Below are 17,112 nucleotides of genomic sequence, written 5' to 3' on the forward strand. Positions count from 1 at the left end.
ATTATTCAGTTTTATAGCAAGAAGACAATTTAGTTTTGTCTAAAGCCCATGTCTCTGCCTAAGTTCCCAATTGTGTGTCTACATTGATATGAGTAGCTTGAATTTTGTCCCTATTCTCTTCTATTCAGGCCTTGAGAGGAGTACCTGTAGGCTAAAGACAGAGGTTAGGTGAGTAAATTTCTAGTGTTGCTCAGACCCTAGGAAAGGCCATTGAGGAGCTCATCACCCTCTGTCTCTCTACTGAGCAAGACAGAAAACCCCTCTATCCATGGTTACAGATAAATAATATAGCTCCAAGAGATTTCTGAGTTCCTGGATTGTCCCCTGACTTATGAGATTTCCCTATCATTATGGGTTGAAGCTCTGGCTGGGAGAGGGGCTAGACCAGTGGTTCTTAACCTCTCTAACGCTATAACCCTCATGTTGTGGTGACCTCCAACCATAACCTTGTGTTTCTCTTTCATAACTCTAATTTTGCTACTTTGAATCACAATGTAAATAGCTGTGTTTTCCTATGGTCTTAGGTGACCCCAGTGAAAGGGTCCTTCCCCACAGCATGGTCTAGACACTCACTCTCCTTTCCTTTTGAGTGTCAAAAGCATAATTTTGCTCTGGATATTGTAAAATGTTTAGTGAAGACTTGAGCCTGAGCTTAGAGTCAGAAAGACATGGTCTTGATCAGACTACTTTGACTCTATCCTACTGTATCATCTCACAGAATTTCCACATCCTCCTCTGGAATAAAAATAAAGAATTACTGGCTTCATTTATGGGGTCAGGAGAACTGAATGACACACACGAGAACACTTACCGTGCTAAGTACTTAAGTCACCACCTCCTTGTTTTGAATTTAAGCATACATATATATATATATGTACATAAATCATAAATGTAAAATAATTCACCTCACAAATTTAGTCCACTCTGAGAAAGCAGCAGTTAGCTTAAGGCAGAATATACCTGACATCCTAGAGACCCCTCTGGACATGAGTACCAACCTTGCCCAAAAGAGAAGTCTTATCTTCAAATGCCATAAATTAGACAGCTTACCTTAAATTTTTATATACATGGAGTCAGGTCTCTACTGTGCCTCATTTTCAATTCTTTCACTCAGCCTTGCATTTATGAGGCCTGTAGCATCTTGTACTGTCCACACTCTGTCCCATGCTTTGTGCCCACACTATCTATTTTTGCCTACGAGAAAGTCGAGAGGCTACAGTGATTAGGACAGACTCTGGGGCTGTTCTCATTTGTCTAAGCTTTTCACAAAATGAGAACAGCAAATCTTCAGAGGGCCATGGCTAGAGGCCCAAGTGACCCTCCACTTGCTGAACCAATGTCCTTGGCTATGAGATCTTTTACACAGATACTGTGGCTTAGATCTGTTCCCAAAGTTTATCAACGATGTCCTCAGTCCAACCAGAACGAGGGTGGGACCTTTAAGAAGTGATTATATTATGAAGCCTAAGCCTACATGAATGAGCTACGTCATTGTCACAGGAGATGGTCATTTATCATGGAAGTGGGTTTCTGCGAAAAGGATGAGTTTGGCCACCCCTACCCTTCTTTCTTCTGGGTGCTTGTGGGTACATGCACTTACTCCTTCTGCCTTCCACCATGGAAGAGCACAAGTGATGTGAACACTCATGGTGGGCAATGATACAACTTGGACTTACCGGTCCCACAGAATATAAAAAATAAATTCTTGTTCTTGACACATCACCCAATCTCAGGTATTCTGTTACAGTAGTACAGAATGAACTGAAATAACGGGGAACCCAGCCCCTAAGGACACCACCTTCACTCCCTATTCTTGGTGACTGCTTATTCTAAAAGGAAAACTGCCCAAAGGGGGACGCTTCAAAGCTATGCCTCTCTTCTTTGCAAGGCAGAAAGGGTTCCTTTCCAAAAGCCACGGGGATAAATAATAGATAAAACTATTGCATTTGAATAGCACAACTCAAGGGATCTCGGAATATTTTACTGAGGCATTAAAGGAAGTTCTCCTCTCCAAACCCTATAGAGGGGAGTAGGGTGCAAAATACATCTCATCCCTGTGCTTTTCTGTCTGCAGAAACCTGACAAAAGTGAGACCTAGGGATGCCCCAGGGTGCTTTGATTCATACTTAAAAGTTTAAACAAAAGCAAAGACTGACTGGGAACCTATTCGATTTTCATTGGCATCTCATGCCAACTGCCTCATAGTCAAAGGGAAAAATGGACCGCAGCTTCCATAGTTCCAGGAGCCAATGTCTCAGCTCAACTGCCTTCAGACTATCCCAGAGCAGATTCCTCCATGGCTGCCTGTGGATGCTAATGCAGTTATGATATTGATTTTTAAAACCACAGTGTGATGAATGACAAGATTTTAGAGACAAACGTACTTCAAATAGCTCTGTCCCTCTTTTGTTCTGAATGTCTTTTATGTTGCATCCTTGAAAAACCAGCTATTTAAAATAGAAAAACCTATTCTATTGTGGTTTGGATGAGAAATGGCTCCCACATGCTCACAGAGTCCCCAGCTTGGGGCTTTGTGTTGCTGTGGAACCTGTACCAAGTTGGAGCCTTGCTGGAGGAAGTGGATCACTAGGTCTGGTTGATAGCTGGATCCCACTTCCTATCCAGTGTCTGCTCCCTCACCCTGGATGCAATGAGACCAATGGTCTCACATCCCTGCCACCATGCTTTCTCTGTCCCCATGGCCACCATCCCTTTCCAAGCTGCAAGCCAAAACAAACCCTTCTTTAAACTTCTTCTTGTCAGGTATTGGTCACAGCAGTGAGAAAAATAACTGGTACATACCCTTTCCCATTTTCCTTTCAAGTGGCCTGTTCTTGTGCTGAACAATCTTTTGTAAAAGTTCTTTGATGAGTCAAATTTTTCCACTAGTAATTTCTGTCCATTTTTCTTAGCTCTGTTCCCTTGAGTCACCCAGATCTGATCCAACCCACTGAGCAGATCCTTAACTTTGAAAAAAAAGCAATGTAGTATCCTCTTACTGTGTGGATTCCCATCTTCAACTGGGATGGAATCCTTTCTTCTCAAAGTTGCACATTCCACTATAGAACACATGTATTGTGGAAAGTAGATTTTTTTTTACCTTTACTTCTGATGGCTTTGTTAATATTGCTTTTGATGTTTAAGTTCCCATTGTATTATTAAATTATAAGAATTAGAGGATTTGGGTTTTAACAGTGCTTACAACGGACCAGTGGATTTCAAACAAATCTATGATTATAATGTGTGATAAAATGCCTATCTCACATAATGGATCATAATTCTATAGAATCAGCGAGTTCAATGTAGAGCGGATATCGCAAAAGAAAATTTGCTATGAATTTATGATCTCAGAATATAAAATGCTGACTTTGTTAATGCTAATATATTTTTGGAAAGCAGCAAACATGAAAAAAAATCTAATAAATCTAGTGATATTTACTGTTTATGTGAAAATATCATGAACAAATAAAGAGGCAAAGGATGAATTAAAAAGCATTTTTGTAATATTTGTACGAGAGAATAAATATACTAACCATACAAGAAGCTCTTAAAATTAATTTTTAAATAAAGGATGAATCATTCTAATTGAAGAGGCCAAGAAAATAAACAAGTAATTTCAGAAGAAATTTAATATCAGGTGTATATGAAAAACACTCTGCTCTTTAAGTAATGGAAAATATTCTCATTAAAACAAAATAATTTTACTCATCAATAAAACCTGAAAGATGCAGAAATCCTTTCCAAACTGTAGGCGGAGTTATCAGGCTGTGGATATGAGCACACATGCCCGAGTCCAGCTGTGTGGAGGACACTTGCACCTTTTCTGGAGGAATGCTGGGTAATGTTGAAAACAATGACTCAAGAGCTTAAAAGGGGGCACATATCATTTGAGGCAGCAATTCCATTTGTGAGTAATTCTCTTAAGTCATGATTTTGAATTGTGTATCTATACACACACAATTGTGAAAAGCATTATTTCAACATTAAAAAATACACTCGTATTTGCAAAATTAACTAAGTAAAACAGGGCACTCACTAATATATTCATAAACCGTCTATATATTTTACTTGTAGCATCATAATAATATAATATATACTAAGTATATTAAGAGATAGATTATATTGGAGTGAAAGGCCAAACTAATACACTCTTCTTACTACAAATAGTGACCGTCCTGTGCCACTGAAGAAGCATTGGAAATACCATTGCAAAGGCACTGAAGAGACTATATACATATCAACATCCTGGAAATAGTTTTTGAGATGGGGTTTAATCTAGAGATTTACGTTAATAATATTGTCACTGTTATAGGAATCTATATTGTATTTCAAAGTACATATGAATAAAGTACAGATTATAGTAGATTATAAAGCACTCTATTTAGTGGTTGGATTTAAGTAGACCCAGAACAGCCCGTTATAAATGGTTAAGTTCTCCAGATAACAGTGATTTTCTTCTGCTATTCAACCCACAGGGTGTATGTTGGGTGAAATAAATATATATGTGTATTTATATTTGCATACATATATGCATATATACATAATATTACACACATATCTATCTATCTATCTATCTATCTATCTATCTATCTATCTATCTATCTATCTATCTATCTATCTGTATGTATGTATGTATATCTCCCATACTAATGCTGGCTCATACCAGCAGGTGGCCTTGGTTTGTCTCTAGGCTGGTGGAGAGGCCAGAAATCACATTCTTCCCAGGGCTTTCTCCTCCCATCTCACTAAATTCCCATAGCTGGCTGATTGTTGCCACGCACACCACCACGTTTCTAAATTCCCATGGCTGGCTGGGATGCATCCTTGCACACCATACTCTTCTGTACCTTTCTCTGGAACTCGGTTGAGTTGCAGTATGAAGGAAAACACCACACAATCTTAGTTTAGAATCAACAGGTAACACAATCACTGGGTACAGAATCTAGCATCTTAATTCTTTTAATGTGATTTATTTAATGTATATGAGTACACTGTAGCTGTCTTCAGACACACCAGAAGAGGGCATCAGATCCCATTACAGATGGTTGTGAGCCACCATGTGGTTGCTGGGAATTGAACTCAGGGCCTCTGGAAGAGCAGTCAGTGCTCTTAACCACTGAACCATTTCTCCAGTCCTAGAATCTTAATTTTACAAACTGTTCTATGTTATAAATCCTCCAACGGTGAATCTGATCTGCCACTCACAACAGCCTCTGACTTTCTACATTCTGTCTGTTTTCTTGCTCTTCCCTGTCCAAAACCTGTGCCGTTCCTTTCTTCTGCCTTCTCTTCCTCTTTCACCCAATGATTGGTCCCTTGTAATGTTTATTTATTAGGGGAAGATCCTACCATATATGTATAGGAATCATCAAAGCCCCTGTATATGCTATTATGGAAATGTGACTTTTGGGGACCAAGTGTGAATGCTGACATTGTTGTTGTTTCTTACTATGGTGAACGAGGGATTCCTGTGCTAGCATCTAAGAGTCTTGTGCCTTCTGTGACCACCCATGAAATTGTAGCAGTCTACCTTGTTACCTTGAAATAGGATAGAATGTTATACTGCTCCTGATTCTTATTAAGCACCACTTCATTATTATTAGAAAAAAATCCAAATAAAAGTCACCAGATTATTAATCCCTTACATGTTAGCAACTCCTCCTTCCCACTGTTTCCCACTTCCATTTATTCTCATTCAAATCCATCTCATAGCTTCAGCCTTCTTCCATAGTTGCTAAAGTGTGAATGTTTGTCCTTTTCAAAACCCATGTTAATATTTTGTTGCCACTGTTAATGAGGTTAGGGGTGGAACCACATGAAGTGAATGAGCCATGTTGGCTCTTTTTTCATGGATAACGTTAATGCCATTATAAAAGAGTGAGCTTTCCCCTTAGCCTCTTGTAGTTATGTCCTCCTCACTGGGTGGGACAGAAAGTAGATCCTGATTGGGTGTTAGCACCTTAATCTTGGGTTCCTTAGAATCCAGAATTATGAGGAAATCAACATTCATTCTTAATAGCTTACCCAATCCTTAGTATTTTGTGATAACAACATTAATAGACACAGTCTTGTGTGGCCCCATATTGACCACACAATACCTCACCATGTCCGGGTTGGGGGACCTTCACCTTAGTTGTCTCTTCCCCTGTAGTTCTTTTAAGAAGGGCTAAGCGGAATCTTTCAATGCTCATTAACGAATACCTTCAAATCTAAATAGCCAGGAGGGATAGATCATGGATGAGGATGTCTTCGAGGGACAGCTGGTTTTTGAGACCATCTTTGTTCTGAGACAGTGGCCTGGATGGAACAAGCTTAGAAGGCTGGGGGCTTGGGGACATGTTCAACTGTACCAAAATGCCTGCCCCGTGGGTAGCTGTTTATCTCCTGATTCACCAGCCTGTTCTTCATTCAGCAGCTGGATTTGTAAACAGACGCTGGGTGCTGTAAAATGGGAGTTTTTCCTCCCAGCCCCAAGTTCCTAGAATAATTAATGACTCTGAGACTCAATTATATTTACAAACACCTTGACCATAAGCTTGGGTTGCTCCCTGATTAGCTCGTAAGTTAATCATCCTGTTATTCTAATCTAAACTCTGCCACGTGGTTAGTCACCTCTGCTCAGCTCGCGTGCTTCTGATTTCCATGTTGCTGGGTGAATTTCCTGAGCCTGCCTCTATCCCAGAATCCTTGCTTCCTACTGGAACTTCTACCTCCTATTTCCTGCCTCAGCTCGAGCCCAATCAGTTTTATTTGACGGGTGAAGCTTCCAGACAGAGATTCCTTCTACAGGGTGCCGTGAAGAAGACAGGGAAAGACTAGGAGGAGTGGCGGGGAAAGAGGATTTCTAAGATTTGAGACCAACTCCCTCCATAAAAAGAGATATAGCTTATTCATATTAAAAATGAAACATTCTGGCACCTGGAAATTAAAATCTGGTACCATCCAGAGTGGCAAGTAACCGATTTTTTTTCTTTTCTGAGACTAACCACAGGGCACAGCTATTGAAGGGAGAACAAAGGCCATGTGGTTGTGGGTTTTGGGGGGGGAGGAGGATAGACAAAGCCAGTTCTCTGCTGATGACTATCTCAGGCCTTCTCCCTGTGGTGTCTGAGGGGTCTCAGGATAGTGACTACCTATATAGTGTATGGATCCGGGATGGTAGAACAGACTGAGCTCATAGCATGGCTTCCATAGGCTTGTTACTCTATTCTAAGTGCCTCTTGATTTTAGCCTGTAGAGGTTTCTGAGGGTCAGGTGTCCTGCCCTGAGTGAGAGAAGGCTACTCATCTTCCAGCTGAGAAAATCAGGATGTGGACCGAACGAACACTTGCAACTGCAGAAGTTTTTCTCGAGGTTCAGAAAATCCCAATGGGCCACTGAACGGAGGCTTTCTAGGAACCGGGTGATCAGCATGAGAAAAATTTTGCTTTCGGTTTTGTTTTCAGAGATTCAGCAAGCCTAGGTCCTAAATATTTCATATCCATCATGGGCTCTTTTCATCTTTGTTATAATGCCAAGTGAGCCGACACAAGGAGACGTCTCCCCTCCATTATTATCCTTCATTAGGATCAAGTTACCCACAACAATGCACAAATGCCTTTCCTGCCCTCTCCCATACCCTTCCCCACAGAGAATATAAAATGCCATCGCAGGATGGAAGACAAAAAGGAGATTCTGCCTCTCATTAACTTCACTAACTTTATTTTCTCATTCTGTCCTTCAGCTGCCTGACTGGGCTCCATTAGCAATCTGGATCCTATGCGAAGTTTCTAGTCGTGGATGTCTGTCACTGCCTAACCAGCTGGATTCACACTGTGTTTGGGACAGCCAGTATTGTGGGTTGAATATGAAGTTGTCCACATAAGCTCATATGTTTGGATACTTGATACTTAGTTGGTTGTGCTGTTTGGGTAGCTTAAGGTTGGGAACATGTATGGGATGGAGACTTGCTGGAGGAAGTACGTCAGTTGGGGCAGGTTTTGAGATTTAGAGTATGTCCATGCTCACTTCTCCTTCTGTTTCCTCTGTGTGAATACAATGTGATCTGCTAGTTCCTGTACCTGTTGCTATGTGTCCCCTATCACAATGGACTCTATACCTCCAAACTATAAATAAACCCTTTCTGATTCAATGACACCTAAATCAATGAAGTCTGTCCTCAGCCCACTAAACTCCCTACATGGGACCCAAGCTAAGAGTAGTTCATGAATGTTCTAGTTGGTAGATATTTGTGTAGGAAAATAATGAAGGCCCAGGAGTTTGTAACTATGCTGAACCATGAGAGTCTCTCATTGGTGACAGCATAAACTTTAAGTCTATTGATAGCTCTTCTCTCAGCCCCTAAGACTAGTCTTTCTTTAGTGTTCTTTCTCTCTGTATTTATTATTATTATTATTATTATCATCATTATTATTATTATTATCTTCATACCAAGCATTTTTAATATATTTACCTCCCTTTCCACACTTCTCCCATTACTGTCTTTTTCATCCTTCTACCTCTTCTACCTACTTTGAGTTTTCTTTCCTCCTCCTCCTCCTCCTCCTCCTCCTCTTCCTCCTCCTCCTCCTCCTTCTCCTTCTTCTTCTTCCCAATCAAACCTAGTTTGTATTGTCCAGCTATTCTTTCAAGGAGGATCCATCTTTTGTGTGGCCAGGCTACTAGGGAGACAGACACTTCTCACTAAAGGAAGTTGATTCTCCCTTGTCCAGCAACCATTAAATCATTATCTCCTCGGATAGTGGCAGGATCTTTGTGTTCTCCTTCCCTCTTCTACCTGGGAAGCTATAATTGCTGTGAGGGTACATCTTTCCTGTTGTATCTGAAAAACACCATTTCTTTGATGTTATAAACTATCTCTGGCTCTTTTATGAAAAGGCTTATTGGCTCTTTTTGTTTTTACGATGTATTTAATTTAATTTTATGTTCATGGGTGTTTCACCTGTATGTTTATGTGTATACTACATGTATATACTGCCTTTGGAGGCCAGGCTTTGGATATCCTGGAACTGGATGCTTATTAGCCACCATATGAGTGCTGGACTTTGAACCCAGGTCCTCTGAAAGAATAATCAGTTCTCTTAAAGACCGAGCCACCTTTTCAGCCCTACCTTTGGTTCTGATAGTCTTTTTGTCCCCTCTTCCATGGAGATCCCTGAGCCTTTCAGGGAGGAATGTGATGTGATACGAATGTCCCACTTAGGGCTGACCAGTCGTAGGGTCTCTGTGTTAACTTTCATCTACAGCAAGAAGCTTCTCTGATAAAGGTCAAGAGATCGCATCTTTCTATTTCTTCTTCCTCTCTCTCCTTACATATGAACAGCTGGCTACTTTCCCTCATTAGAGAGTATTTTAGGCAAAAAAGTGTATATCACCAATTGCTTCAGTACCCAGTGGACACTCAATAAATGTTAGTTAAAATGATCTAAACACATGTGAGCCAAACTTACCTCTTTGCCATTCTGTTTCTTCTAGTTTGTGCTGAATTCCTCCCAGGGCATGGTGAGATGTGTCAATCCTGGGCGTGTGTATAGCCTGGAAGAAGCACAATCATTTGAGGACACTTTCTAGTCATTGTTTCCCATGAGAAAAGACAGTCTGTCCTACCTTGTCTATTTGAGCACTGTAAAGTGGAGATCCAGGTAACTCCACAACATTGCCCAAGAGCATTGCCATTAGAGTCCATCTCTGCTCTGGGTGGGAGAGGGGTGTAATTTGTTTTTGTAGATCAGTGCTCCCCAACACGAACAAAGGACTGGGTTAAGCAGAACAGTAAGGGGCACAGAGCAGGTACCATAGCCTCTTGGCTTCTGTTCCTGATCATGTCTTCCTTCTGCTGCCAAGAGAAGCTATGACCAGGTCCCAGGTGCCCCAAAGCTTAGCAGCAGCCAATTGTATTCTTGGAAATGAACAATAAGGGAAATGAACAATCACCAGGTTGTTTGATGAGTGGTGTTCATGGTTTCTACTAGTAATCAGAGATTGCCCCGATGAACTGGGCTCTTGCTAGTTACAGACATTTATGTCAGTCTAACTAGACACAAGCCAGTGTCTGGGGGAAAGAGAGGAATTCAAGTAGTAGGAGGGGTATGAGAATAAAGGAGAGTCAGGAGACTCAAAGGAGAAGAAATCTTAGAGCTTCATCTTCACAGTCCAAGGACAAGGAGTGAATTCTGGGGAAGCAGAAGTGAAGAACTAAAGAAAAGGAAGATAGTGGTTAAAAAAAGGAAACTTTGCAAGCAGGAGACAGGAAAGAATAGGCATGGATATGAGAGAAACACAGACTAAAGGAGGGATTTGCTATGTGCCTGGGCATCTATTGGAAGCCTTGATTCTACATGCACGTATGCGCACGCGCGCGCGCGTACACACACACACACACACACACACACACACACACACACACGTGTGCATGCAGGCATGCACATGTGCACATCAATAATGTTTGCATACATTTCTGTGTATTCATGGAATCCTTAAAACAAGCCTAGAGAACAAGGAGCTCGTTAAAACTACTGAAGTAAGGCAGAGTGTTGTGTGCTGAACAATGAGGAGTATCTGAGGTGGTGTGTTGGTCAGACTTTATATCACTGTGACGAAGTATGACGTAATCAACTTCATGGGGGGAAGACTCGTTCAGGCTCAGGAACTTGAATCTGCTAGTCTTGGCTTTACTGGTTCTTGGCCCATGGATGAAGCAGAATATCCTGGTGGGAGGAACCTGTGACAGATGTTACTCCACTTGTGGAGGGTAAGAACAGTCTAGAAAGAAACAGAGGCTGTATGGAACAGGATACATGTTTCCCGGTGACTATTTCCTCCAGGTATGCCCTTTTTCCTAAGATTCACAGAACCTCCTCAAACTGTGCCACTAGCTGGGAATGCCTCAGCACAAGAGCCTCTGAGCCTTTTCAAGTTGAAGCATAAAATGTGGGATGAAGGATTCCCAGAGGAGGAGGCATAATAGCAACTGTTCCTTCTCAGCTGTCCCCTGGAGTGCATGCCATGGAGGAGGAACATGACAGGAAGTTGAGGGGGGCTTCACTAGCTGCAATGTTGGGGAGAGCCACTGTCCCATCCAAAATGAAGAGCCTTCATTTTTCTACCCAATAGGCACGAGGAAGAACTAAAATGTACAATACAACACAATTTCAACTGTAAAATGAGTCGTTCACTAGTGGAATGCTAGTATCCATCAGTATGTGGGTGACCAATGCTATTCTGTTTGAGGGATGAGCACCATGGCAGAAGATGCCCAACTATAATTAGCATGGCTTGCTGGTATTCAGAGTGGGCATTTCCCTATGTCCTTTTGTTTCCTAGCCTTGCACTTTCACTATTATTTATATCTTATTTATTTTTGTGTATGTATATATGGAGTGTGAGTCTATGTGTGTGTGTGTGTGTGTGTGTGTGTGTGCGCGCGCGCGTGCGCGTGTTTGCATTTGTGCATGCTGTGCTTGTGCTCATGTATACATGTGCACGTGGAAGCCAGAGGTCAATGTTGGGTGTCTTTCTTGTTAGCTCTTCACTTGTTGTTGTTGTTGTTGTGTTGTTGTTGTTTTGTTATTGTTGTTGTTGTTGTTGTTGTTGTTGAGACAGGGTCTCCAATTGAACTTGGAGTATATTGGTTGAACTGGCTTGTCCATAAACTCTGGGGATCTAATTGTCTCTGCCCTTCCCCTCCCCACCAACTCCAGCACTGAGATATCAGAGAGATACTGCTGTCCCAGCTGTTTAAATAGGTCCTAGGGATCCAAACTAAGTCTTCATGCATACACAGCTGGAACTTTATCCACTAAACCACCCGTGGAGCACATGACATAGCCTGTTTAATATGTAGTTTATAGTTTGTTTCATGTGAAGGAGTGTACCCAAAAGATAGCCATGAGCCCTGTTTCTACTACTTACATAACCTAGTGCCAGAGACATCTGGGTTCAAATCTCACCCTGGCAGCCACCATTCATGCCACCTTGGCGATGCTGCCTTCCCCCTTGAAATTCAGTTTCCACATCTGTGCAAAGGATACAGCAAATCTTTCAGGATGTTTGTGAAGGTCAAATTAAATAACAAACAAAAATCTTCCTTGGGGATTTTACCAATCATAGGTAGATTCCAGAACCATCAGACGCTACAGTTTCTTCTTTTATTTATCTGCACTGCTTTTATTTAGAATAGTCTTTTAAAATAATGAGGCTGCACATACACATTACACAGTCATTCAAAGTACAGAAAAGTATGGAGAATAGTCATCCAAGTGTACACACACACACACACACACACACACACACACACATGCACGCACGCGCACACACACACACACACACAATCATCCTGCAACCCTGTAACCTGGAGGCCACCTCTGTGCACACTCTGGTATGTCTTCTTCTGTGCTATTTAAAAAGAATTCTAAGGTTCCCAAATGATCTGTAAATCCATGTTGAAGTTCAGCCACCGACTATTCTGTGGTAAGAAGTCATTTCAATGTGCACGTATTGAGTTGTGTGGGCATTCCCCCTAGGAGGCAAGTTTGTGGGGATCACCTTCTATTGCTTTCTCCCTGCAAGTGGGGGAGAACGAGAGCTTCGAATTCATGACAAATTTTCATTTAAAAAAGGAACCGAACACAGCTACCCTTGTTCAGAGACTAGGCCACCAAGTCCCTTGGCTTCTCCTCCCATGCTCCCCTACTGGCTGCCATCCCTTATTTCTTATCACTGGAAAGTTCTCTGATTGAAATTACCAACCCTGTTGCTTAGCAGTTCATCTGCTCCTGCCTGTTCCCCTCCTGTCCCCAGGAACTGGGGGCCATGTGTTCTTTGAGCCCATATGCTGACAAACCTCTTCCCACTCAACCTGCCATCAGCCCAGGCACCAGCCAGAGCCACCTGCTCAGTGTCTGCTTGCCCCCTTCTGACTTCTAAAGGCAAGGTTGGGAGCTGGAGGGGAGTGGAGAGGAAGGGATGATTCCTTAGACAAAGGACTCTAGGGCTTTCTACAGACCTCCTCCCACAGGCCCTTCTGTGGTTCTCACCCCTGCTTTTAATTGATCTCTGCTTGGAGGATGCTTTAGGGAACAAAACCGGGAGGACTGGAGCTAGGGAAGGCAGGACATAGCCCCAGGGACAGTCAGAACTGCTGAGTTCTACTTAGCTCATTAGCCTTGGCTGAACAAGCAACTGATGCTGAAGGCTGGACTGGGGATGAGGTCTCAGGGTGAGACCTCAGCACCACCTGGCTTTTCTCTTGAGTTATGAGACTTAGGGTCCACAGCCCCACCCTCTGCTGCCAGACTCCGTACAAATCTTTAGCTAGTTCAATCAATCTGCAATGGTTGTTTTATTAATGACTGTGTGTGTGTGTGTGTGTGTGTGTGTGTGTGTGTGTGTGTGAAGTGTCTTTCTTTACATATGTCTATCTGAGTTACTTTCTAAATTGGGTGACTGTGTGGATTGGAGGAAGCCATGTTTCTGAAGGGCAAGTCTGAAAATATCTCCTGTGACCCGCGCAAGACTACCTTTGCTGAAATTGGAAAAGTTAATCTCTGCAAACTTTATTTCATTGTTCCAAAAAAGCAGAGAGCCTTCGAGGTAGAAAGGAACCAATATTCCATCCCCTGCTTGCTCAATTCAATGCCGAGGAGAGTTATCAGAGAGATATTCCAATTAGTTCTGGAGTCAAGGGAGGACACTGAAGGTCGGGAATTAAATGAAGGCGGAAAGAACTTGTATAAACTCACAAGGAAGAGTTCAGAATGCTTAGTGTTTATACAGTGTGTGGCCGATGCCACCAACCTTGCTACACTGGCTCCGCACTTAGGCACGGGGTTGCATGAGGCAAACATAGCTTTAACAGTTATAGGTGATAACTGGAGAGGCATCTAGGAATGGACTGCCCTTGGGCTGTCTCCCCTTAACAGCTACCAGGGCAACAAGAACCAAACAGTCATCTTGACAAGGACCTAATGGACATTTGTAAACCCACTGTCAACCAATGATCAAGAACATCCCTGAGTGGCAAGGATAGGTGGGTGTCCAACAGAAACACACACACACACACACACACACACACACACACGGTCTCTCTGTCTCTCTGTCTCTCTCTGTCTGTGTCTCTCTCTTTCTCTGTCTCTCTCTGTCTCTGTCTCTCTCTGTCTCTCTGTGTGTGTGTGTGTGTGTGTGTGTGTGTGTGTGTGTATCTGTGTCTGTGTGTCTGTGTTTAGTGGCTGCTCTGCTCCTCTTTTAGACGGTGTGAGTCAACAGGGGTTCACATTGCAGACTTTTACTGCTTTGGGCCTTGAGTTTATGGGAGTTTTGCTTCCTTGAAGTGTCAGCAGAGTTGTGAGACCCTGAGATCCAGGGCACAAGATAGGGAACCTGGCTTCTGAATGCTGTGGACACTGTCACACTAGTCTTTTCTGAGTAAAAGAATCATGCCCACTCTCTTTCTAACCCATCTTGACACCCCAGAATGACATTGACAGTGTGCTCCCCCCTCATTCATCAGCCCCATAGCATTTAAAGCATGAAGAGGCTGCATGCACTCTCCTGCACAGTTGCGCTATAGTCTAGTGAGCAAAACCCCCCATTGTTAGCCTCTGAGACTGAGGAGACCATTTTTGCAGGAAAATGAATGCCAGCACAGTTCTGACTAAACAGCAGTAAAAAGGTAAGCCTTTCGTAAGTCTAAATGAACAGCAACTCTAACAATGCACGGATACCAAAATGAAGAGGAAACTGAAATGGCAGATCCCAACAAGCACTGTGGAAGATGGTTGGGTGGGGAACCAAAGGATGGAAATTTTGTTTAATTTCAAATTATGTAAAGTCTAAGGAGGTCTCTAGAGCCACCACCAAGAACAGAGAGGTTGAATGTATTCCTTTGGAAACAGCAGCTATACCAAATAAGATAAAGCTGACTTAGTTTGAGAGAAGCATGCTATGAGGAAATGGGGGAAAGAACCATTGAAGTTACTGTCAGATCTGTGAGGGATCTGGGATTAACCAGAGGCTACTAAGTTAGTTGACTAGCTTCTGGATGCTGTCAGAAAGCATGAAAGTCCTGAGTTTTAGATGGGTTGAAGACAAAGGATTCTGGTACTCACACAGCAACCAGCATGAACAGCATACAAGAGTTTGGGTTCCCTTTGTGCCCCAAGTCCCAGGAGAATGCCTATATTGATGTGGTAAGTGTGCTGGGCTTGTGTTGCAGCTGAGGAAAGCTGAGACTGGGGAATCTGCTTTTTTGTTTTTTAATAGCAAGCAGCAAGCTTGCTAGAGGGTCCCAGAGGGAGATATGGCCTAATTCTCTAAGATTTCTTGGTACAAATGCAACCCTGAGAAATGACCTGGGTCATGAACAGTAAGAGCCTTGTCTTCTGGGCATGCTCAGAAAAATCTGCAGAAGCTTGAGAGATCTGCTGAGGCCTTTCTATCCAAATAGTTGTAATTACATAATAAGTTCAAATAAACAAATCAAGACACATTAGGATTATTAGTGACAGTCACTCAATTTGCATTTTAAAAAAAGATTTTGAATCTAAAGGATATGCAACTTACAAGAACTATGTAAAGTGTAGCTTCTCTTTGGGACTTAAGTGTTGGCCTTGTTCTATCATGACTGACTGAAGAACCTGTGTGTGTGTGTGTGTGTGTGTGTGTGTGTGTGTGTGTGTGTGTGTGTATGTGTGTGTGTATAGAGGTGTGTGTGTGGACTGTACACACGAGTGGCTGTGATGTGGCAGTAAGAGTGTGCAGATTATTTCTGTTCTCTTCCTTTTGTGCTTTGTCAAGTCTGTTCACACCTGTGCAAGATAGATGCCCAGCATTCGAGGTAAGAAGAAATGAAAGAAAGCACACTGTGTAAACACTCACATAAACAGAACCAATGCCTCAAAATAAATATTGAAAAATATATTTTAGGCAGCATTTCCCCCAAAGCGTGAGCTCTCCACTAACTCAGAATGAAGCACATCATTATTGTGTAAGTGAAGAAAGAGAGGGATAGAAGCAGGCAGGTGCTGACGTGGAGCAGTGAAGGGGAGTGCCCAGGGAGGTTCAGGAGCATGGACTGTGTGTCTAGAAGTGGGAGGTGGTCAGGCTGAAGTGATCTACAAAAAGATCCTGGCTAGGGAGTACTCTGCTTTTGGCAAACAGTACACACGAGGCTCATAGTATGTGGCTAGTTTATTGTAGCTTGCGTGAGAAGCAGAAATGTGAATTTGGGAGCTTTATTAACAAAGGAAGGGAGAGGGGAGGCAGACACTGCATAGCGGTAGTAGCTAGTTGGCTCCTCATCTCTGTTAGGCAGGCAAAGCCAGAAACACCTGCCTAAAAGGATCCACGCTAAAGCCTAACTCTACTGAGTCTCCTGAGAATGAATTGTTCTCAGGATATTAAGTTATAGGTGGTATGAACAGACATATTGGATTTTTGTAAAACTGTAGCTGACTAGCAATAATAACAAAAGGATATGTATATTCAGAGAATAAAGAATCTCATATTGGGTCAGCTAGGACCAGAGTCCTAATTTGACTCTTTCTAGACACCCCATAGTGGGAGGTGTTAGTTTGTTGGCTATGGTTGGTGTTGGCTGACTAATTGTATGCACGTGTGTGTGTGTGTGTGTGTGTGTGTGTGTGTGTGTGTGTGTGTATGTGTGTGTGTGTGTGTGTGTGTGTGTGTGTGTGTGTGTGTGTTGATGGTGCTGTATTGTTGTATTAATGGAAGGGGTTGCTAGGGCTGCTAATTTTACTCCTTTTCCCCTTCTTCATCTTCTCTCAACTCATTCACACCTTTGCAAGACAGATGGGGAAAGACTGCTTCTGTGGAACATGGGATTTAACACCTGGCTCCCTGGCCTTGGGTCCTGGTTGGGGTCTGGTGCATATGAGTTAGGAACTGCTCGAGAGGCTCCAGAGCATCTACCTAGGGACACAGTGGACAAATGTCTGGAGACTTCTATCCTGGAGGCTGAAGAGGGCATCATACTGTCTTGAGGGCTAAAAACTACTCCCTCACTCAGGCCATGTGCTAACAAGTCGTTAGCGGAGGACTCAAGAAAGATATTTTCAAAAGCAGCAGCAACAAAAGTTGCAACCATCAGGACTGCAG

General features: G+C 42.6%; 1 long non-coding RNA gene across 2 annotated transcripts in view; it reads right to left on the bottom strand.

The window, feature by feature from the left end:
- Positions 1-17,112, bottom strand: part of LOC102549088 (uncharacterized) — a 42,311-nt gene that overhangs the window by 18,029 nt on the left and 7,170 nt on the right. For both annotated transcript variants that reach the window (XR_015685979.1, XR_015685978.1), the window contains exon 2: positions 9,450-9,534. This is a non-coding gene — a long non-coding RNA (uncharacterized LOC102549088). The remainder of the gene's footprint in view (positions 1-9,449; positions 9,535-17,112) is intronic.

Source organism: Rattus norvegicus, chromosome 4 (assembly GCF_021556685.1).
Source record: "Rattus norvegicus strain SHRSP/BbbUtx chromosome 4, alternate assembly SHRSP_T2T, whole genome shotgun sequence".
NCBI classification, from domain to species: domain Eukaryota; kingdom Metazoa; phylum Chordata; class Mammalia; order Rodentia; family Muridae; genus Rattus; species Rattus norvegicus.